Below are 26153 nucleotides of genomic sequence, written 5' to 3'. Positions count from 1 at the left end.
TAAAAATTAATTAAAATTTAAAAAAAAAATGGTAGGTGCCATTCGTATGCCTACAATATTCCCTATTGATAAGTTTTAGTAGATCTGTCAGTTTAAGGCCTTAACTAAGAGACGCCTAAACATTAGGTGCTTGCTCCTACTTTTTGCGCTCTGAATACATAAGACAGTAAAAAATAATAAGGATCTAATTTATTTTAATTTTTCAAAATTTACTCTCAGGTTTGAATAGTTAAATATCGCAAAAATATTTATAATTATTGCATATATTTTGCGAACAAAAATAGAATTTTTAAAACAGTACATATATTATACGAAATGTCAGATTCAACAGTATTTTTATTTGGTTTTGTGGCTATTTTGTGAATACATGTTTTACTTAGTTTATCATGAATAAGTTAGATGTATTGCATTTATGAACTTAATTCTGAATATGTCTAAAATTCGAATTCTGCTAATAGTCTGTTTTTGATAAGAATTGTACTGAAATTTCGGAATTCGCTTTTTAGGTAAATATACATAACCCTTGCGAAAAGCATTTTTATGAATTTGGGAGAATATTAATGTAAAATTGCTGATTACAAAAAAAATGTTAAATCATATAAACCCAATGTAGCAGACATGAATTATTTGAGCAAATTTCAGGTATTACAATGAACACATTATTTTTGACGTAAGTGTTTAAAGAGGTTGATATGACAAATTTTTATTTGAGCGAAACCAATCATGTATATTGAACACTTTAAGAAGAAAATGCATATTGACACTTTAAGAAGAAAATGCAAAGATCAATTACTCTAACGAGTACGAGTATGAATCACAATACCGAAATTTATAATTTCCCTAATTATTATCATTGACACAAATCATCACTTGCACTAGAATGACGTTTCCATCATGTTTTCAATATCACATTTGCTCAGTTTCGCATCAGCGTATGATAAAACGAATCGATTAGATTACAGAATAAATTACCGTATCTAGTTGTTCGTTTTTGCCATATAATAATCACAAGGACTCGCAATTAGAAACCGAGCGCTAATAAGCCTTAGAAGCAGGATGTATCAGTTTTATATATGTATTTTATCCATACATTTCTTTGACATATGCAAGCATCCAATATAGAAATAGCATAGACAGAGGCAAAAAACAAAACATTCCAGTATGAAAGTTGCTAGTGCGAGCATGTTCAACCGTATTGAATGAAAGCAAATTGTAATGTGCTTAACACGTGTTGTTAATCTTCTTCTGATATATTCTGATATATGGCAACTTCAACATTAGAGACAGACTAGCACAAGACGCATAGTAGTGGCTGACTCAGTGTGTGCGAATTCATTTTACTCGGAATTTGAATTCAACAAAAAGTTATTAGTTTAATTTATATATTAGGTTTAGTGAAATTCTCCCAGACATTGTGTCTGGGTATATGTCGGGCAGTCAGAGTTGTTTTACTCCTTAACTAATACGGAGAGTGATGAGAAACCTTGATTTGCAGAAATGCAGATACATTTTCGACACCAAAAATAGTATTTAAAATTGGTACAAAAATTTGCATTTTTTATTGATATAATTGATGTAGATATGTATAAGGAAATACAGTGCATGTCATAAAACTAAGTAGTCAATGAGTGTACTAGTAAATTTTTCAGCAATTGTTGCTCAATGTAATCCAATTATACATTCGTCAGTGATGCAATTTATATAATAACAAATTTCACTAAAGAATTATTATTAGATTAGGAATCATTTTTGTTTTAACAATCTTTTGTGTGATGTAATTTGTAATTTTTTAAACACTGTAATTTTTCTTAAAGTTTATTAAAAATATTTTTCTCTGTTTATACTAAAAATATTATTCATTTATATAAATGTAACATATTTATACATAGGGTAGGGCGGGGTACAAAGGACCAATTTGATTTTGAGCAATTATATTTTGAAAACTTAATCATTTATATCACAACAAATAACACATAATAAACAAACAATTATCTGACAATGTTCAGTACAACTCCCAGATAATTTATCATTGTAGAAATGTGTTTTTTGACTATATTAAAAAAAATTGTCACTTGGTCCTTTTTATCATATAGGCGGGGTAAAATGGTACGACCAGAGGGCAAGCAGGTCCAATGTCTTATTTTTAATTTTAAAGGAATTTTACGATTGAATCAATGCAAAATGTGATTTTCTTGGGTACATTTTTACAGAGATAACACTGTGTATAACTTTGGTCTGGTATTTCGTCAGAAATATGCACCAGCAGAGTTGGAATAACTATTTTTTTAATTTATATTTTGTAAAATTGTTAAAAGTCTCTTCTTTTTTATTTACTATTTTTCAATGTTTACACTTGTTTACATTAATACATCTTATTAACAATTATATTAGGTTTCGTAAACTAAACAACAGCGTTTACAACAAAAAACACTAACAAAAATAATTATGTATTTTCAAACATCGCCGTTTATCTCCCGATAGCAACGTCGTAAGAATCAAGGTGATGGCTGGTTATACATCTCTTTCCTTCTACTTTCAAATATTCTTATCTAAAAAATTCTTAATTTTACTCATTTTTGATATATCGGCGGTGGTTATTTTAACCCGCAGACCTTTAAGCCCCGCTCTACCCTACGTCGAGCAAAAAATCTACTAGAAGTAGTCGCATTAAGTAAAGAATGCAAAAATTTATAAATAAGTAAACGGTAAAAAAACAAAGAAATATTCATTTTCAGAGAAAGTGTAATGATTTGACAAAATTTTTTTGTAGAAAGACGTAAATACATCACTATACCAAAAAGCTTGTATATACTTAAAATAAAATATTAAGGTTTGTACCATTGTTCATTACTGCAATCACTTATAACAGTCCAATAAATTAAAAATACATGAAACTAATATAACGAAAATGTAATTTTTCCAATATTGCATTAATTATTTTCATTTACCTCCTTTGACTTCTTATGCCATCACGTATTATTTTTTATTGAATTCATAACGTTGCATCGGTTTGTTCCGGTATTCGGTTGGTAATAATTCCGGTTCCGTGCTATGGGATTTAACGCGCTCATTGCTGGCATGTTGGTACACCTTCACGGTTGATCAAGTGCCACTTATCTGCGCGAGCTTTTGCGCGGAAAAAAGGAAAATACGAAAAGTGCATCGCAACTATGGAGTGTTGCTCACTCAAGGAATACAAATGATGGATAGGGAGTTGATGAAGGTAAATTGCAAAAATTTTATGCACACTTTGTAATAGACATATCTATGATATGGATTAGCGGTAGTCAGGGAAGTAATATTTACCCTTGGATAATAAACACAGAAAAACCCGGGACACAAGGTGCAAATCCGGGACTGTCCCGGCGAAATCGAAACGTATGGCCACCTTAAATGTAAGCTATTTTGAATTTGAGGTATGTTGCCCATGGTGTTATTATATATGGAGTTTGATGGCTTGAAAATGCGGCAGGATTTAAATTTCATAAATTTGGTGTCAAAGTTTGGTAGAACTTCCTATATAAAACAATTTTACTAAATTTTTGAATTTTTTGAAACACAGAAGCATTATTTTTATTTTTAAAGTGCAATATTCATTCAACAAAAAAATCTTTGATAAAAAAATGATAAGTTCGAAAACATCTAAAGCTTAAGTATAAATCAATTCAATTCAAATCAATCAATATTTCTAGCCGCCCTTATAAAGACAATATGGTATCTCGTTGCTCTACTATAGGATCGCTTCGAACAGTCTGATGTCAAGCAGTGGTAACATAGGTTTGCACTTGGAAATATAGATAGGAATAGGTTTCCAACTGAAAATAGCCCCCATCCGGCATTGCTGCATCAATAAATAATAAACGTAATAATAAAATTTATTATGCAAAGATGAGATAACTTCTTGAGTTGCACAACAGCTTTTTGACTTTTTGAGTCGCACAACAGCTTAAGGGGCGTCCATTAACCGCGTAATCGATTTTTTAGGGATTGTTGAACCCCCCTCCCCCTTTGGTGATACGTCGTGATATTTGAAATTACTCCCTTTCCCCCATCAAACATCACGTGTATTTTTAGTTACGTAAAATTTGTATAACAAATTTTTCAAATTTAAGAAAAAATCGTATTTTTTTCTATTTTTTTGTTTGAAAATTCAGGTAAACAATAAATACACGTGATATCTTACTAGACTTCCTCTCCCCTACGGGATATTTCGTGATTTTTTGTCAAATTCCCCCTTATAAGACTTTTGAGTACTGATTGCTGTTCCAACCATATTAAAAAAAAACTGTAGGATATTTGTTGAATTTTCATAAAATATTTTTCACTAGCTTTATACAGATTAGAATAATAATTACTAATCAAAGATATAAATCTATTAACCCCTATGATTAATTTTGAATGGAGAAAATGTAACTGGAATTGCTTTCCAAATAACTTGCCTCTAATTCCTTACAAAAACTTTGATTGACTTTTACAAAAAACTTGATATTAATGTTCTATATTCCATAAGACAATATTTTAGAACTCAAAGTATGTTTTAATATAGAACGTTTTAATGAATATTTTAAATCTTTTCGGACGTATTGAATTTGGACAAGTATATCTCGGACCCACTAGTAGAACGATACATAACATGCGAGAATATGAAAAATCTTGATTATTATGATAATTCATATATATATATATATATATATATATATATATATATATATATATATGTGTGTGTTTATAATAATTTAGTAAAAATTATATTTTATATTCGTTCTGCAATGTGTGGAATTTTTCCAAACAGGCTCCAATGTGCAATCCTAGGCTATGGTGTCCGCAAGCAGACATGCGTCCAAAAAGAATAAATTTAGAAGATGATCTGCTATGACTAAATCTGCTCATAAATAGATATAAGAATAAAGTATATACGTACACAAAGGAAATTTATACAGTAAATCATTACCAAGGATCAGTAATCCAGAGGACAGTACCATAGGCACCAAGTTTATTTATGAATTGAGTAAATAAATAACGACCTGCACTCCGTCTAACGCCTGGATGTTACGATCAAAGATGTTAATGGAATCAATGGAATTTCAACGGTCTACTGAGTGGTAATTGGATACGCGGACTTTGAGATAGAGCCAGTTATAATGTTGACTTCTGTTGTGTTGATATAAAACTAATCACCCATTTAAGAAATAAAAATATACGACAAAACGATGCAAAAACGTTTGAGGCCACCATGATAATAGATATATAACTGGGAACTATCATTCGTACAATCAATTTTATGAGTTAAGGTACGAAGTTCCATGGTTCATACAATTAGGAAAATAATTAGATTTTGCACAAATCTAAATACAAACACATACTTATGTACATGTATATAAGCACACACTAGCATTTATTAAGGAGTAGGTTCGATATTATTCAAAGGTCGTTTGAAACTTGCATAATTGCATAATGCATTTCTGCTTTGTATTCTATGAGATCTCATTGCTCTCAATATCATCTCAAATATTATTAAATTATAAAACGGCAGTTTGGCTAAAGAACTAAATGAATCAAATTGTATGATATAAATAATGTAAATGTATTCCTAATCGTGTTTTTTAATTCGACTAAATAATATATTTAATTCGACTAAATAATATATATGTTCTCCAAAAGTTATAAGCACATGGTATACAGAAGTTACAATATTGCTGTTCTGTGAAATGCTCTGTGGTTTAAATTGAAAATATCACTAGAATGTGAATGATTTAGAAAATGCCAATTCGACATCTCCGTAGCTTCGTGGTAAAAGCATTGGTCTTGCAATCCAAGGTTATAGGCTCAATACACACCTCGGACCTTCTGATCAAGTAGTAGTGACTCACTTTAAAATATTTCAAGTAGGTTGAAAAAAAAAATTAAATATTTTAGTAGGTTCTCACTTGAAAATATTTAAAAAAATTAAGATTTAAATATGTTTACAAATAAAAATATCCTTTCCCATTGCTGCATTAAATTTAATATATCATCAGTATTAGAGTAATTTTAATATAATAATAACATATCTAATAGAGATTGGGTTGCTTTGTAGTTACTCGTATTGTCTTGCCACTATGTGTTTCTATTTCTTTCACAAATGAAATAAAATACTATTTTCATGTATGCGTTCGGTATTTCAATTCTAAGATCATTAGTTTCATATTTTGAAATAACGGTGAAAAACTAACTATTCATTATAATTAATGTGTTACAAAAGACGAATAAATGGGTAATGTGCAATAGCGTTTCTCACACATATATCTCTTTTATGAATGTCCGTGTCACATATTAACTAATTAAAACAAGGTTATTACATAAAATTCTATTGGTATCGTACAAAAAATATTCACATGTAGGTGTTCGTCTGAATAGGAGAAACAATCTAGGCTTTTAATGCTATTAATTGAGGAATTTGCATGATTCCATAAATTCTAGATTTCTGTAGAAACGAAATGCAAAAGTCGTCATAACAGCTAAACAATACTGATTTTGAGATAGGGTCCAAAGGGAAAAAGGATGAAGTATATTTGTTCGAACAAGTTTCCATTATTGCATTGAGTCAGGGCCCTACATTAACATGATCTGCAGATCTCATTGCTTTTAAAGAGTCAAAAGTAAGTTTTTTGTTCGATTCTTTTAATACTTTGTTACTTGTACTCGTATACATATAGATCACTTTGTTCGTTATTTTGCTGTAAGTTAAATATTAGTAGTTAATTACCAGCAATTAGCTTTTGTTGATAATGTAGTTCATAACGTTGATTTGTTCCAAACGTGTGCGTTGGGTAAAAGGTTGTGACAAATTTTGTGGGTACGGTTGTGACATATATTTCTTGTCCTTTTTAGGTGAAGATTTAACAGATAAAGATAAATCTAACTTAACTAAGACAAAATACGAAAGAGAAAAGGAAAGAAAGTTTCAAAACAAGAAAAAATGATTTCACAAAAATTATTGTTAACTTTCTCTAAAAAAATATGATTTATAATATATTGTTATATTATATTCTTGAGATTTTTTTGAAAGATTATGTTGTGTGTTACATATTTCTGACAATAAAATCATTTTGGTGTAGCTATTGGGAGTTGAGTTTACAGTATTTCTATACAAATGTTGAAATTACCATTTAATTCACTATTCTCTTATATAACTGGTGAATTCACAAAATTATTGCTGATTTCAAAGTGGCACAACTGTGCCCAGTCTCCTCTATATATTTTTCTAAATTTATACAATAAAAATAACTTGACTAAAACCACAGTACTAATAATTAAATTTGGAAGTAGTGAACTGGAACAGTATCCTCCTCGCACTTGACTGTAATTTTTTGCTAATAATTAACAGTAGGAGATCACGCGTGCTAAATCTATTGTGTTAAATTCCGATATGCAAAATAAGCATGACTTTGTTTATTGTACGTGTGGAATTCAATTACTAGAATTTATTACTTGGTGTGAGAAAGGTGTGACGACTTTATGACATGTACAGATTTTACGTTCTCATTATCAAGAATTTGCATACCAAAGATAACATATGTCACACCTGTTGTCAGAGCCGGTGCTAAAATTGGGAGATAAGATGATATAATCAACTATCTATTGTCATAAAAAGTTATAAACAAAACCGATTTGAGACCATTCAGAGAACAGAGACTTCATATATCCGCTCACTGCTCGTATTTACAGATTTGGATAGATTTCATCTATACGTAATTGAAATAGTGAATTAAATAAGTAATTCAAAATTTTTGTGAAGTTTCTCAATAAGAAATAATGTTTTAACATAAACAAATTTAAAAAATTACGATGTATGTTCATGTTGCAATCAAGGAATTCTATCACACAAAATTATTTTTGATAACGTTTAATTTTTAATAGTTAAACTAAAAAATTACATACATTATTATAATCTATGGTTTAACAAAGTGAAGTCCCTTGAATTTAACTAATTAATAAATAATTACACAATTAAGTCAAATTCAGCTCATGATATTTTTTGGTAATTTGCCTCTTAATATAACAGGAATTAAATTAAAACGGTGTGGTTCCAGGAAATTAACTAATTAATTCAGCTAATTAAAGGTCAAATTCAGCTAATGATAGTTTTTGGTAATCCTTCTCCTCAATTTTAATATAACAAGAATTAAAACACTGATATAAAAAATTAATTCAACCATTTTTTGTTTCCCATGTTTTTCACGCCCTGTACAATTTCTGTTAAATTAAGAGCATTATAAAAATATGCTCGGTTTTTTATTAAGAAATCCCAACAACATTAGTTACAGTTACAATATTGATCGCAAGTTGGTGAATTCAAAATTAGCTATTGATTCAAGGATATTCATATCCTATATGGAACAAATATTTTTATATTTTTAAACAGAATTCAGAACTTAACGATTCCTATGAACTATTGTGCTTACTTCTCAAAATGCCCTTTTTTATAGATGGAAACCCAAACTGTTGTCCCATCTCCATGTGATGAATTTTATTATTGGATTATTGAATGCAATAATGCCATCTGATGACTATTTTACTCAGAAACATATTGCTAACTATATTTTCAAGTGAAAACTGGAATTCCATAGCTCTAACCCCAAATCCATAAGGGATATGCAACACTATGCAACAAATGAGTTACTATTTTCTAATATAGTATTGAAGTCACCCAGTCTTCAGTGGGGATTATAAATACAATTTAACACTTCGTTCGCAAAATGTTCAATTTCTCATTGCCTTCTTATTTTTATAAGACTTAATAAATTTTCTTTACCTATTTTATTTATATTTTACACAATTCTTTTATAAGAAGTGTTATTGAAGTTCGTAGCTATTGCACATTGTAATTAATAGCGTTAAATGAAATACAAGCTAGAAAAACATGCAATAAACTCAAAAAATATAATTAAACAAATAATGCACTGACGGAAACCCGTGATCGCAAACAACAGAAGAATTCATTGTATAGTTTATTACCGCGACGCCATAAACAATTTTATTATTGTCACATGCACGATGTAGGCCGTTTGTGTGTATTGCCTTTTGCATCGGACAATGCTTGCAAGTCCTTCATAACGACTCTTAACACATATCAGTATATTATTAAAGGAGTGCTTCGTCGATGAAAAAATGAATTAATCCAAGGTTCCATCGACCCAAATCGGCTTAATCGTAAGGGAAACCGGCGAATTGCGATTGACTTGTAATTTGAGCTTTTAAATTTAATTTAGAAGAAAATTACGCATTAACTGCCTTGTAAATAAAGATATTTATGGCTTGTTAGTTAGTTAGCTAGTTTGTTAATTCTTGTTTAAATTCCTTCGGAATCGGCAACACCGAACACCCAGGCTGAACTTGGTGATCTCTTTGTCTTTGGTTTACATCTAAATGAACTAATCTATTATGATTATCAAAAAAATCTGTTGTCTGTTACAATTATCATTAATATATAAACACAAACAATTAACATTTGACCTGTTTTTCAAAAAAAAAGTTATAAATCTTGAATTATTTTTTGTGTCAGTATGACACTCTCGCACGCTATAAATCAATCAATTGTATGTAGTGCAGCCTTCGACGGTTTTGTATTTAGTATTATGATCAGGAATAATTTAAGAAGGCAGCATCGTATATGGTTGCCAAAATGAGTGGGCAAAAATTGACAAGTCATGATGTGTTGTCATCAAGGCTCTATGCAAGGTTTTTTGTACTTCTCAGAGAAAAAACGGTGATATACCCTAACTTGACAAACGCTGGAATGCATTTAGATGATTAAAATAATCTAAAAGATGAATCAATACTTAAAAAAAATCTTTTTCAAAAATTAAGGAAAATCTGAGATAACAAATCTGACTCTGAGATAAATGCTAATTCTGAGAAAATCCGGGATGGAATGTGGAAATCCTGGGTTATCCCGGGACCATCCGGGGCGTATGGTCACTTAGATACATTTAAATGCAGTTCAATGTTGGTGATTTGGCAGAATACCACCATTTTTTTCCTTTTAATCAATTCGAATTATTACATTGTTTTTTATTATTTTTAATGATATTTTATTAATTTTTACAGAATTTGATCCAAAAAACCTGCTTATCAAAATACCCTACTTAAAACATTCATACTAAACGCGATAATACTTACTAAAATTAATTATGAAGTAAATGATACACAATCTTATACGATGCTGAAAAAAAGCTACTGTAAGAAAAAAACTAAAGTTCAGAAAAATTATGAAAGATTTGCTCAATATTGCTGATTTAAAAAGTATTTCACAACAAAAACTGATTTTCATTATTTTCTTAAATCGCACATGCAATGTATATTTTTTACTAAAAAATAATTCAAAAAAGTAAAATAAAGCATCGAGAATTTGTAATAAATTTTACCTTATATATGTGTTTGCAATTGCAACAGTTCGGCAAAAAAGTGATAAAATATTATTGTCGATATTCGACGAAACTTCTGAACAAATCCAACTTACTCAATTAAATGAAGTTAAGTGCAAAATACCTCAAAATATTTCCTTACAGTATTCTCTACAAAAAAACTATTTCAAGAAAATAATAATTGGCTAAGTGCTATACTAATCTAGCAGCGCTCAAAAAATTGCTTATATTTGGTGCGATTTTTATATTTTCTGTTTTTTCTTTATTTTTTTAACGTCAAACTTAAAAGAAAATGATTCTATTCACTAAAAAAATTCTATTTTTTACGTATTCTACAAGTATTACTTAGAATTTTAATACAAATAGCATACGAGGTCTGTTCAAAAAGTTTTCGTAATTTTCGTTTTTTCAAAAAAATATTTATTTATTCGTCTACATTAATGTGGTCCCCTTCAAAGTAGTCCCCCCCAGATATAATACACTTATGCCAGCGTTTTTTCCAATTTTCGAAGCACCCTTGATATTCACTTTTTGATATGTCCTTGAGCACTCTCGGCGATTTTCTTCAATCGAGGAAAACCGCCGTCCTTTCATGGGTCTCTTCAACTTTGGGAATAGGAAAAAGTCACACGGAGCCATATCTGGTGAATTTTTGCACTTTGCAACACTTTATTTCATTTTTTACGCAAAATTTAATACAAATTCTTTGACTTTTTCAATTCTTCCATTGTAAAAATCGCCGAGCTCAGAAAAACACGTCGAACCTTAGCGACTACCACAGACAAAGTAAACAGTGAATATAGCTGAAAATTTCATCATACTTTAGGGGCATGTATACCAACACAATAAAAAAAAAATTTTGACAATCAGACACTCCAGACCCGCGAAATTTAATTATTAGTAATTCCGGGTACTTTTTGAACAGACCATGTATATAGTCAATTTCCTGGAGAATACTATAAAGTATTTGGAAATAATTATTAATACTATTTGAAGCTGCAGGATTTTTGACTGGAGTCTAATACATCAAATGTGCTAAGATCATGAATTTATTAAATTGTAACTTTAAATAGTACGTCAATAAATTTGTAATATATCATTAAATATTAAAGAAAAAATGCAAAGTGCAACAAAATAATTCAATAGCAGAAAACATAAGCGTGTCACATCGAAATGAGTATTTTTCTATCTACCTCCAAAGAGATACAAAGATTAAATTATCATACTCTCATCTGAAGATCAAAAGAATATAAACCAGCACCTGATTCCCGTACATAAAAATGAAAGTTATTATTTCACTAATTATTTATCAATTGGTCCATTCTTAGCTCATTGTCTTGGCAGAGTCACGTGGACAGAGGACTGGTTTGAAAAATACAAACGTGAGAGCCGACAGCAATCTGAGATGTTTGACGTTAACTGTGACTAATACCCTCATAAAAGACTTATTGTTAGTCGATCATTATTTCATGGCCTCAGTTAAGTATTACTAATTAAATGCAAATCGAGACAGATTGAGACAGATGCGATTATATCTATATAAAATGCCTGTACTCACAGTTAAATGTTATGTAATGAGAAAAAAATCTAACACGTAAGTGGATATTTCTTGCAGCTATGTGAGATAATAATATAAAATAATAGTTTATAAAAATATACATTTAGGAAAAGCATCTGTGTCAATAATGATACTTGTGATCAGGTCTCAGGTAATACACAAATATTTCTACATTAAAGTACATAAATATATTTGATTTTTTGGAATAGAGCGATAAATGCTGATGATGTTTATATATTACCATTGTATGTTTATAAGCTAATCGTACTATTTCTATTACCATTGTATATTTTTAGTATTGCCATGTAAAATTTATGTATTCGAAGTAACTCTGATATAATAAAAATAATTTTCTTTAAAATTTAGGTGCAAATAAGTTCACCAATACCTTAGTTCTACGTCGTACTTAAAGTTTTTTCCAAAACGAATATAACAAATTACAAGTAAATGGAAAAATCTGAAATATAGTTCACACGGAAAAAATAATTACTCAAAATTTATATTATAATAATTACAACGAGTTTGAATTCTAATTAATTATTATACCAATAGCCCAACGTTAAACATTTCCCAACCAACCCAATATTTTAATTAACCCATATTGAGAGCTAATGTATAAATCATGTAATGTATCGTAAACGAGTTAATGATCTAACCTAATGATTTTAATGAGATAATACATATTTAATGAAATAATTAATTATCAATATTGGGAATAATTATATAATGATATGTTATAAAACATGCAGCATTTCAATCTGTGTATCTGGAATGCCAGGCATTTTAATAATACATTCTATCATTTAGTAGCCTTGAAATTTCTTGAGAACTACAAGATGCAATAAAATCAATATATTGAGTAAAACATCCAGTATATTTAAATAAATTATTTGATGTGACATAATATGCAAGAAGTAGGAGATGGAACAAGTATATTACTTAATAAATGCGAGCTTAATTATTTTAAATCTTCTATATCACGTTCAATTTTTTATTATTTCAATATTGCAAATGATTAAGCTCTATTTGAAAATCGACTAGTTTTATTAACGTTTCCACGACTTTGTGACATAAAGAAAGTCAAAATCACAATCATGTCAGATGTTGAACGTCATTGTCAATAATCAGTTCAAACGTCTTTCGAGCTTTGGAAAATTTATTTTGTGGGGCGTTTTCTCATGTATTTTGGGGATATATTTATGAATACTTGTAATTATTACAATTAAAATAAATTAATCTATGCCAGTACTAGTAAAAATATTAGCTTATCAGTATGTCTTTACCCTATATGTCTTTTTGCCCGTACTATGTGGACAAAATGGTTCTTGTAATAGATTGCATTTTTTTCCTAATATATATGTTGTTATAGCTCTTATTTAATTAAAATACTATTTTATTGGTAGTCAATAAATCAAAGGTGAGTAAAAATGATTAAGACTGATTATAATAGTATTAAAAATAAATATTAATAATAATATCATTAATAAATAAATATACGTCCGTACTTCTCCTACCTATCAAATAAAATTTGTAGTTTTCAAAAATAAAGGCTTTTAAATACAGTTTATCTTTTCTACTCCATGGTAATATTTTAGTCGTATTAACAGATTTCACAATAATTTTTCTAAAAAATAGCGGGATGTTATTTCTAATAAATATGATTTATTGATTTCTAATAAGATTTTACGATCATTAGCAACTGCTGCCCATTAGTTTTATAAAATGCATGTGAACCATATCTTAATGATTCACTTACAGACGAAACAAAACGAAAGCTCTACGTTTCAGTGGAAATGTAAAATTCTAATCCGTGATGCTGAAAAACATGTGTAACTTTCGAAAACTTATTGCTTCGCCTTCGCAAATAACTTTTACAATCATTCTCGACATAAAACAGAATTGATAGGCAAGTACAGTATAGCACTTCTTGCATCAAGCTGCGCATTACTCCGAATGAATAATTAGATTTGTGGTCATTGCGATGTGAATTGCCTCAGCTTGTTCATGAGCGAATATTGCAGTTGTTAAATTATATATTTCATTTAAGTATTAACATAAACATACCGGTAAACCAATACGAAATAATATAGATTCGCAAATAAGCGGATTTTGCTTTCAAAGTGATAAAATTGGATTTAGGTTCATTTGCTGGATCAAGTCGAAATGGGTTGAGCAGAATAATATATTTCCTAACCATAAATTACTCATTACGTTCGAAGCACGAGAAGCTTTCTAAACATGACATCTTCTTCAAATCATCCTGTGGCAAAAAAAAATTAATTAGACTCGCGCTTTATGGATTACCAAGAATACCACTATGTACAAAGTTCTTTTTTTAAAATTTAAGTTGAATTTATTTTTACCAAATCGTTTAATTTGTGTATCACATAATCTGATCACAGTTGAATAAATGTGGTTTCAACAAAAAATTCAGATAACAATAATTCTAATTAATATAAAATAAAATTATAAATTAATAATTGTGGTAGGTACTTCTGCTTCTCCAAATAGTAATAATATAATAATGTTGATATTTTTTTTTTAATATTTTGCACAAAAAATTTATTAATAAGATTGTCATATTTAATACAATATATTAAAATAAAATTTGAAACAGATTTAAAATTTTCAATTAAAAATAAAATTTCTACAGTAAATTTTTCCCTTTTATAATGATGCTTAAAAAATTGACTTAAGTGTTCACAGACAAAATATTTTGTAGCAGAAAGTCAAAGATACAATTCCATTTTAAAATTTTGTTTAATTTTTTATTTTTGTTAGTTACTGAACAATTCAGCTATAAGATTGTCGCTTTTGTTTTCATTGAAAGAAAACACGTCTTTTAAGAATAATAGTTGTAGAAAACATACTTTCTAATGCATATATTGTAAAACAAATGTTGATGTGCACAGTGCAATTATTTTTAACATCACATACTGTGTCTCTCAATATCACATGTCAATTCAAATCATCATTCATTATTGAAATAAAATAAATGTGACTCTTCCTTCATTGACAAAACCGCAACCGATGAAGTTCAACAAAACGGTAACAGAACACTAGTAATTTATATTTTGAAGTATTCTCAGTTTAAAAAAAGTAATATTAGTTTCAGATGCAAGGTATGCGATTATATTAAAAGGGTCAAATAAAAAAACTGATACTAAGCAACTAAAATAAAACGGATACAAAGCGGATCTCGTCTCTCAAGAATCACCAGTAAATTTAATATAAAGAAAATTTACATTCCCAATTAAGGATAGAAAAACGGAAATACTTGAAAGATTTGGAACTATATACTATGATATATATATATATATATATATATATATATATATATATATATACGCCATACATTATGGCGGGTCATATTGCATGGAGTCGAAAAAATTTATTAGCGCACTTTGCAAATCTATTGTTTAAAAGATTGTTTCCGGAAACTCTGGAAAAGAACTAAGAGCCTATTTTTATTTTTTATAATTAAATCACTTTTGATAGATCTGTAATATTTTGAATTGTTCGTTCTGACGATCATCTCCATCACCATGCGAAATTTTCTCAAAATCGCAGACGAGTTCACCTGATTTCACTGTAAGTTGATATATTTAAAGAAAAGAGTTAATGAAAATTGCGCTGGCTCAAAATTAACTTTTATGCTATGGTTTCTTTGGCAAAATTTCTTCAAATGACTTGAAATGACTGGCAAGTCCGTACCGTGTAGTATGGGGACCGTGCAATAAAAAACTCATATTAACATACAATTTAGGCTAATTCGTAGTGCGTTCTATGGAAGCTTATATAGTGCAGTATGGGTACCGCGCTATAAGAGACTCAGAGTTAGTACAAATCACACTATTTTTATCGTGCTGTATGGAAACCATCGAATACAACTTAAAGTAAGAGTAATACGGACCATATGACATGTATGACATAGGCATCATATTCAAAAATTGGCGCGACGCAGAAGTCAGCACAAACTAGTTCTTAGACAGCTATTATATAATCAAGCATGCCTAAAAGATAAAAGTCAATAACAAAACTTACATTAATACCCTTCCGATATCAAGTTGCTATAATCACTCTTAGGTGGCGCAAGGAACTTATAGGCTGTTGAACAAAAATTGTGTAATAGGAAGTCCGTGTAGTCGGAGGGATGTCGGATTTTTAGCTACGTGTAGTATGAGAACCGTGCACAAACAGTCCCAGTGCCAACTGGGATCAATTTTCCAAACATTCTACAGATCACTCTTGGTGATCTCTATTATTCAAATTTGAACTCTAAAAGGGTAACCTAATATACAATTTAGATCCAAATATTAAATACAAAATTACTTATGTGTCAAACTACAATAATGGCAGTCATAAGTGGGTTAAATCCCTTCCGTGTACATACTAAACTTTTAATTTCTCCAATGACATTCAGAATGAAACCGAATATAATAGAGCGTATTGCATATAAATTAACTCTTAATCAATGATACTTATCTCATGAAATTTTCGCGAAACATAAAACGAATGCGAATAATAAAAAAGGCATAAAGCGCGTGGAGTCCGTTGTGAGAAAGATATGTCGTTATTATCATTCAGAAGATCTTTGTGTTATGTTTTGAAGGTGAAACATCGGCATGTCAAGGTCGCGCAGTCTGTCACGAATTCTTCTAAAGGTCGTTATAGAGGTCAGCTGTGTGATCGCCAAATGTTTGGATCATTTTTTTTAATACTTTCTATGGTTTCATTTAATTAGATTATAATTTCACAACATGGCGAAAGTTTAATATTCTCGTAATAAATGAAGAGAATTGGTGAAATAGCCCTAAAGTATAAATTTCTAATGAAGTGAAGGAAGACCCTAATTGTTCAGCAACTAAACTACATATAATATCATAAACCACTTAAGAAGGATTCTGACATTGCACCAACTAACAGAATAATTATTCCTATTTGTTTATTTTTAATGTAATATATACATAGGGCATATTCCGGCATCACTCAACGTCAAAGCCAAAAACGGGGTGACAGGGTTGTTTGTAACCATCATAAGGTAAATCAAAAAATAATCAATACCTTGCACATTATGAAAATTCTATCCATTTTCTGGTTATTAGGGTTAATTCTAATTTTTAATTATTTTGGTTCAAATAAACTGTAAACCCCTAAATAATATTTCTGTAACTACAGTAATAAATTATGACTCTCTTCTAAAATTAAACAGTTTGTTGAATTATGATTTTAACAGACTGACTTACTTCTACCGGAAACATATTGCAATTTATATTGAAGTTTTTTTTATTGATGTTCATATGATATAACAACTAAGTAGGTATATAGTTAATTTATATCATCATTTTCTCATAGCTAAAAAAAACATTATTAATTCGTCCAGTGATAACTATCTATTAAATATGTTTAAAGAAATAAATCATATGTGTTGACTCGAAATTGTTTTGATTCGAATGATTCGAATTAGAATAAAACTTAATTTGAATTAAGATTCTAATCAACAAGTCAAGTTTGCATATAGACAAAAAGTACAAAAGTCCCACTGGATGAACGCATTTATATTAACCCTTTCCACTTGCTAATGGAAAGGGTTATTTGATGATTCGGTTCAAATGGAATCATGCTAATAACTCGAATGATTAGATTGAATTCGGATTAAGCGAGTAACTCGAATAATTCGATTCAATTTGGATCATGCACGTAACTCAAATGAGTCGATTAAAAATTGTTATTTGTTATATTTATTAAAATTATTTTGTATATTTATTAAAATTATTTTTTTATATTAAACTATTTTTGATATATTAAAATTTATGTGCATATGTTATAATTTATGTTACATTTGTATCACAGTAAATACGAGTTGATTGGAATCAAGTAAAATGTGATTCGAGTCAGGAAGTTGAGGACTTGGTTCAAATGATTCGAATCACTTGACTTGAATTGGCACATCATCAAAAAAATTAGAATTCATAGAAAATACTATCTTTAATATCAAAAAACAACATTGTATACTTTGTCAGAGAAGGACGATGAGTAATTAGTTTTTGTGATTGGCATATTCACTCTGGGGATTATTTGATAACTATCTGCTAAAACCTAAATGTCTCTTTTAAAAAACGAAATTCTGAACTTCAGACTGCCACACGGCATATAAGGAAATGTGTTTTTTTATAAATTTTTATAAAGGTCGATGATTGTGTTATTTTTTCACGAAACAGACTAAGCCCATATACATATAAAAAAACAGTTCAATATTCAACGCAAACCAATTTTTATATCTTAATTCCAAAGTATTGTATTTTCATCTGCAATTTGAGATATAGAATATATTAAATTACTATTTAATCATTCCTTTTTTCATTATTTATTCATGCTATAAGTACAGAAAACCCTCAAAATATAAACTTTTTAATTATATATTTGCTTCTAGTGTTTATCAATTCTGCTAATCTAATTTTAAATTTAAACGTTCCAAGTTATATTTTAAGTTTTTATACATTCAATTGGGTAAGTTGAGTATTTCATTACTTTAACAAAAAACGCAGAATGAAATGATGGAATTACAGATAAATATACATACATTGTTGCAAAACTTAACCTGTAATTAAAAACGTTTACAAAGGTCAGGTATATATGAAATACCCCTCATCAAATTTCATGTCATAATGGATAACATCAAACATGAAATTATTATACGATATTGTATTGAATATAATGTCGAAAAAATAAATAAAAGAAACAAATTGTGTTACTATTACTTTTTAAATTATCAATTAGCATAGATTTTCTTATCGGTAGCATGGTGGAGTGAGTCAACTTATTATATACTCTAATTTATTTCTAGTTATATTTGCTTTTGATTTAAATGCAAAACTATGCATAACTTATTATTACTTAATTTACTGTCATAAAACATTAAATAAAGGAAAAAGAATATTTGATAAAAATATTAACCTATGATTAATTTCGAATTAGTATATATCCAAAATAAAATTTGACTAAAATATAGCATCTAAAATAAAAAAACAAAAGTGCTGGCAAAATTATCACCGAGGTAAATGTTGGTTAAAATTTTAACATTATATTTCGTTAATAGTTTTACCTTTCCACTCGCGAATTCCGAGATTTATATGAATTTTGCCGCCGGAGCGACAGCATCCGAGTCCAAAGGATTAAAATCATATGTGAAGATTCAAACTTAAAAAAAAAATCAATTCTCAAGATAAAAATCATACTGGTCTATCAGATAGTGACATCGCTACATTTTCTCGCTGTTCAAAAAAATTTTTTTTTCTCTGGTTCCTAACGATTTGAGAGAAATGTACCTCGAACCTGAAGTTGTGCCATAGATTTGCAATAAAATGTTACAATTTTAGTCTTTTTACTCATTAATCATACAGGCATAACAGATGAAAGTTTACCTCATAGCGCTCGTTGAATTTTGCCATGATACAAATATGCAGATCAAATCGTGCCAAATTACTTTCATTCAACCGAGTGAAAACTTAAACAAGTCACAACCATGAGCTTTTCAAAATAAATATACAAATAAGATATCCATACGTTCACTTAAATACTTATTTTCTAAACCATATATACGCATGTTTGAGTCATGACCGGCAAAGAAACTTTCCATCCGATATTACTTTTCACCAGACCCTTCCAATTTGCACATGACCGTCGCTTTTATATGCGAATCATTGAAGTTGATGGTTTGTCAATAATCAACCGTGGTATCATCACGAAGGCTTGACAGCTGATCCGCCGATTTGACCTCTGACCGGGCCGTTTCGTACGCATCTACCGGGGTCAACTAGTTTCTTCTTAAAGACAAATAAGTAAGAAGTCTGCCGCGTAAAGTACAAGGATGAAACATGAAAACGCGGAAGAAATAAGAGACGATTCTGGGAACAAGCTTTCTGCTACCTCTAGACGGCGGTAAATAAAATGTCAAGTCAAATGGTATGGGCATCCTTAACTTTTTGTATAATGATCTAAAACAATAATTCCAAAAGTGGTCCAAATGATTACCCAGTGATCTATGACAACTTTCAAGGGGTTCACGTCAGCGAAACAAAGATGGGGATCCACGAATAAAAATGGGGGTCTACTATAGTGGATCTCAACACATCATGTAATTATATATTTACTTTATTTATGGTATCAATAGTAAAAATATTTTCAAATGGACCAAAACGTTGTAAACGGTGTAAAAAAGTACGCTTTTATAAAATATGTGAGTTGCACCATGTAGACAAGATGTTTGAACCTATATGTTAGTTGTTGAAAGACTTATGCTTGGAAAAATTATTTGCGCTTTTACACTTTGCCTGGCTACTAAAAATAAAAGTTTAAAAGAAGGCTAAATAATTGTAAGAGAAACATAATACCTAGTAGATTTAGCGTTATTATCGGTCTCTATAAAAAAGATGTGAACAGTACATCATTTACATAGAGATGTAATATTGAGGGACCGATTCTGACGCATAAAACAGACAAACGTTATGGCAAGACCATGTTACGCTCTACCTTCCATACATTATGCTACTGAATCATACTGAATACTGTCATTATGTTATGTATTTGCTGTGCATTCAGGCGTTTTACACATAAACTGCAAAGTTACTCGTATGTTATGGAGCTGAGTTAGAATGACCCTGTTATCTAAGATAACTTTTTTGACATTTTGCTAGGTTAAGTTTTCTATCTAACAACCTGAGAAATACGCCTGCTTGCACACTAACCATATGGCTTTTGTCAATATTTTGTATGGAAAGTTCTTCATAACATGACCTTGCCATAACATTTTTCTGTTATGCGGTAGAATCGGTCCCTAAACCTTACAAAATTACTGCTAAATGTTTATAATTAGACATTTGCTCGTTGGTTACTTTATTCTGTTATTTTAAATTCGATTAATAAAGAGCCAATTCTCCGATAAAATAGAAATGTTACGGTAACGCTATGTTATCATGGGTCTATCTTTGTATGAATTGGTAGTAAGAACTGTCAAAAAGCTATGTATTTTCTGTGCGATCAACCGTTTGACACATAAAACCTAACTTCACGTATGTGTCATCAATGAGATATCTGAAAGATGCAATTATGATAAAATTGCTATTTGACGTTTGTGCGTTTTGTAGGTTAGATTTTATGTGTGAAACGCCTGATGGCAAAGCGAATACATAGCTTTTGGGTAGTTCTTAATACCAATTCATACGAAAGTAGATCTATAACATAGCATTATCGTAATATTTTATTTTATCGAAATTGTCTCCTAAATGTACGAACTTAATTTATATTCCATAGAAAAGCCCAAAGGTTCCACGAGACAAAAAAAAAACTTTGCAAATCTATGATCTAAATCTTAGGCAAGCCAACAAATACCATAAAAGTGTAGGAATAAAAAAAACAAAAACCCCGATTGAAATACGATAATCCCAAAAATGATAAATTTATAAAAAAAAACTGAATAATCTGAAGGGGTTCCTCAATTTATGTATTCATGTACAACTTTATGAATTATTCCTAATGACTAACCAATTTAGAATTAAGCAGTAGATAAATACTAGTGGTTCATTCGCAAACAAAAAAAAATTATTTTCACTTACCTAAGTAGTATTTATTGGCTGCTATGACATTTTGATGATACTATTCCACTATACATTGATTTCATTCATTCACAAGTATCTTGTCGAAACCTGAAACAGATAAATACTTTCTTTAGTAAATATAAATTACCTCAGGATTAATGTTACTTAAAATTACCAAAGACGTTTAATTAAACAGATTGCATCATAAAATTTAATAACATGCAATTATAATGGGTATGTTTTAATTAGCGTAAGCAGAAAAACATGTCATGTTTAAAGATAATAATCATATCACTTTCTCAAAACCAGACAAAAACGTGAATTATGTCGTTGGTTATTGACGCTGAATTGATTGAAAGTAAGAAAATTACAATGTTTGAGTCGATTGCATATCTGAACAAGATATATATGATAATATATATTTATAGTATTATAATTGGTCTGAATACATTTCTATATTGATAAATATCTTTCCAAGATTCAAATCTCTGTTTAGGTTTTATTTAAGGTGCAATCACCCAAATTTAAGATAAGTCGTGTATTTGAGCATCAAAATCAACATTAAATGAAAACTGAACTTCAAGTAAAGAAAATTGTAAAGTTATACATATTAGTTAACATTAGTAAAATATATTCACAGAATAAATTTATTGCACGTGCAAACTCATCTTAAATTGTTGTCTAGACTCAAATTTTGCAAAATGTACGTGCACGTATTTGAATATTTTATAAAACATTATTTCATGATTTATCCAATAAATTTATTATTAGGGTCGATTTCGATTACATTGCATGATTTTCTTTTTACTATTATAACATTAAATTACAAAATTCTATTTCTTAATAATCGCCGTGCATAAAATAACAAAAAAGCTGTAGGAATTATGTAATTAACAAAAAATATTGCAAAACAACATTTAACATAATATCAAACGTATATTAAGTATCTTGTTATATTCAATATTGTGTTTTTTACAAAATAAAATAGTTAAATAAAAGTTGTAAATGACACGACATTTAAGACATAAAATTCGCCGTTTTAATTTGCTTGAAATTTCGTATCATTTTCATAGTAGAAATCCTTAGCGCCAAACAAAAGATAAAATAATGTAGAAATCAATAATAATTAAAATCATAAAAACTAATAAAGTCTTAATAAGCGCGAAAAACCATAATTATCAATTAAAATTATTAAAAAGCAGTATTCCACGAATTATCAATTGATAATAGTTCCCTCATCAGAATAAAAAAATACATCTGTGGTTTATAGTTATTAATTCTATAATGAGCGTTTATTTTAAAAATCGATTTCCATTTTATCGAGTAATGTTAAATAATAATTTATTAGCTAAATGAGGGTTAGTAAACCCACAAAATGCTTGGCTTCGCATTTTATGAGTTTAGAGTTATATGTTATTAATTTATTATTGTCCAAGTAATGACTTAAATTACTTTTCTCAGGAATCGTAATTGATTCCAACAACTTATTAAAACCTGCAACAAATCCGTTTTATAGATATCGCGTCGATTTTGCTAATACATGTGTAATTATATTTTTGTTATAGGTCTGAGAATAAGATAATACTTAAAACCATAAAATTGTATATATTCACATAGATAGCATTATTTCCAATAACCGGTAGAATACAAACTAGATGCAAATATCATTCAGCAAAAGTATAGTAGTATAATGAAGAATGTAATTTCAGTTACTGAATATTATGTGTAGAGTTTATAGAGAAAATGTATCAGTATGCTAATATATTTAATTTTCAAAACAGAATTCAAAACAATCATTATAATTTTCGAACAATTAGACCGTATAGCATGTTTTCTAAGTCTTATTTTTACACTTGAGAACAGCAAAAATAATTGCAGTATCAAGTTATAAGGAAAGTGCATGGCTGATGCACGTAGAAGAAAGTGATCAAAATAAAATACAATACACGCATTCACAAACATATATAATACACACACACACACTAATGGAGTGTTATGTCTGGAGCTCTGTACGGATCAGAGACATGGATTCCAAGAAAGGTCAACAAAAACAAGAAAAAAAAAGTTTTAAAAATGTGGTGCTGGAGAAGATAAAGCAGACAGATATCAAATGGAGAAGTCCAGAGAAAAGAAAAAATTCTGGAAAAAGAGTGTCTATCACATGACGTCGACGAAGGTAAAATAGAAGGACTTGAAGAACCAAGAAGAAGAAGATGGTTGATGACTTACGCGAAAAGAAAAAATACAGGGAACTGAAAGCCGAAGCATAGGACCAGGAAGCACGGAAGTAGAATTATAGAAGAAAAAATATATAAAAGTGAATTAAAAGTACTTAAAGGTAATAAAATGGTAATAGGAATAATAAACAAGAGAGCGTAACGGAATCATCGATTTGTGATGCTCTCACACCGTGGACCTGCCTTCGGGCAGACTGCTATTATTATTATTATTAATAAAATTTAAATAGTAAAATTAAAGTCCAGGCACAATTGAAGTATTTATATGATTGCTATGGCAAGTAGTCATTTGCTAGTATAAAGACAGGGTTAAATTAATATTGCCAAATTTTAATGTTCCAAGTTTGTTTATATAATTTTTGTTAATTTTTTATATCATTTTTTTGTTTTCAAAAGAATATGATTCATTCATAACTAATTATATAATTTCTTTCAATTATAAAAAAAAAACTTGTGCAACTATCTTAAAAATATAAATACATGAATTATATTAAACAAAAATTTACACAAATAAATAAATTTTAAATCGTGGAAAAACTAATCATCGTAAAAACATATTTACAACAGTGTTAATAAAATAATATTAATTAGTAATGTTATTACTAAATAAGCAAATACAGTGCTTAAAGTCTTTCTTAGGTTTGCATGGATCTCTTACAAAAATCTATTTGTCAAAAAATACAGTAATTTTGTTAAAAAAAATCCTTATAAGTATATAATTTAATTAATAAAATCATTATTTTTCCTTATGGTTCACAAAATCATGTTTATAAATTTTTTTGTTTATGTAATATAAAAGATGTAATAAAAAGGCAAAAATTATACGGATATTTATAATATTCATCCTAGTCAAAATAACTAGAATTCAATTCACAAACTCATATTCAGTCCTAGTTTTTTTTTTCAATTTTTACAAATAAATTTATTATTCTGATTTTTTTAAGGTATCATAGAGTAAGATGCAATGCAAATTGTATAGAAAAAACATGACTTAACAACCGCAATGTTATTTTTTGAGTTATATCCAATTTAATAAGGTAATATATCCGTAAGAAAAACTTGAATTGACTTCTAAATGTAGGTCTCTATAGTACATTTCTACAAGAGATAAATGACCATTATCTAGCGCGGTGTTAATTTATTAGCTTTGTAGTAAAAACTGAGGAAAGATGGAATATGATTTTGATTAATATTATTTGGTGCTAATATAGCACTTCATACAATTATAATACGCTTAGATTCAGAACGATTGATAATAATAATATCAACAAGTATATTCACATAATGCTTTATGTTGTTGCTCATTATTCTTTTCACAGTGCAGTTTTTATAGACATAAATGATCACAAAATACATCAACTACACAAATCAGTGATTTATAAACTTCACAATATGTAATATTCAATCATTTCTTATGTTCGCGCCGTTCGCTTGCTTTCCCACACAATTTTCAATTTCAGATGTTCATTCTTGCGAGATAAAAAAAACTTTCATCGCCATTTCTTGATGACTGCAACAGGGGCGGTATATCATTCATTATAGATTGATTATAAAGAAGAATTTTATTCATCGATATTTTTAACAATTTTTACTTTAGTGATGTCCAACATAATTCAATCAGTCAATGATTTTAGCTGCGGTATTAGGAAGTATTGTTACGTAATTAAAGATTATTAATTATTTATGTGAAATTAAAATAAATTCTAATGAAGAATTCCATATATGAGGGTATATTGTTTGCGTTTACATGTATTATGCAAATATATATAAAAATTTGAAATGATAATTCTTCAGTTGTACATATAAGAACAGTATCAGATGGAATTTTTGCTATAAATATATAAGGTGTTTTGATAATTATAAAACAAAATAAGCAATCAATAAATCTAGAAACTGTATATTATTAAACCCTTTATAAATTTGTATGCTATGCAAAAATTTAAAAATTGATCTTTAATTTTTCAAAAAATTCGACATAAAATTTTATGTTAACATCAGTTGATATTAGACTTGGTTTCTTGCATAAATAAATGTGAACAAAGCACATATAGGTTAGCACTAATATTTATACACAAACTTGTCATTAACAAAAAAAAAATTGTTACACATCTTCATAGTATTTAATTAATCAGGGTAATTAAAAATTTTTTTTGTCGAGGACAAGTTTGATAATAAATGTTAGCGTTAATCTATAAGCTTTGTGCACAATTATTCATGTAAGACACCAAATCTAAAATCTATTAATAATTCATTTGAAAAATATGAAAATACATACATTTATTTTAGGTGCTAAACTTGAATGTTGTACGAAAAACAACATCAAAAGTACAATTTTATTGATTCAGGTAAAACCGAT

At 28.9% G+C, this 26153-nt stretch overlaps 1 protein-coding gene across 1 annotated transcript in view; it reads right to left on the bottom strand.

Annotated features, from left to right (window-relative positions):
- The window catches only part of LOC113375012, a 245346-nt gene that overhangs the window by 46746 nt on the left and 172447 nt on the right, over window positions 1–26153 (bottom strand). The window contains exon 3 of the mRNA XM_026614966.1: window positions 21579–21668. The gene's annotated coding sequence lies outside the window, so the exon portion shown is untranslated. The remainder of the gene's footprint in view (window positions 1–21578; window positions 21669–26153) is intronic.

Source organism: Ctenocephalides felis, unplaced genomic scaffold, assembly GCF_003426905.1.
Source record: "Ctenocephalides felis isolate EL2017-DRISC unplaced genomic scaffold, ASM342690v1 CF-g0.4_SCAFFOLD_01886, whole genome shotgun sequence".
In the NCBI taxonomy this organism is placed as follows: domain Eukaryota; kingdom Metazoa; phylum Arthropoda; class Insecta; order Siphonaptera; family Pulicidae; genus Ctenocephalides; species Ctenocephalides felis.
The sequence above is the reverse complement of the archived record's forward strand: the minus strand, read 5'-3'. Positions and strand labels throughout refer to the sequence as shown.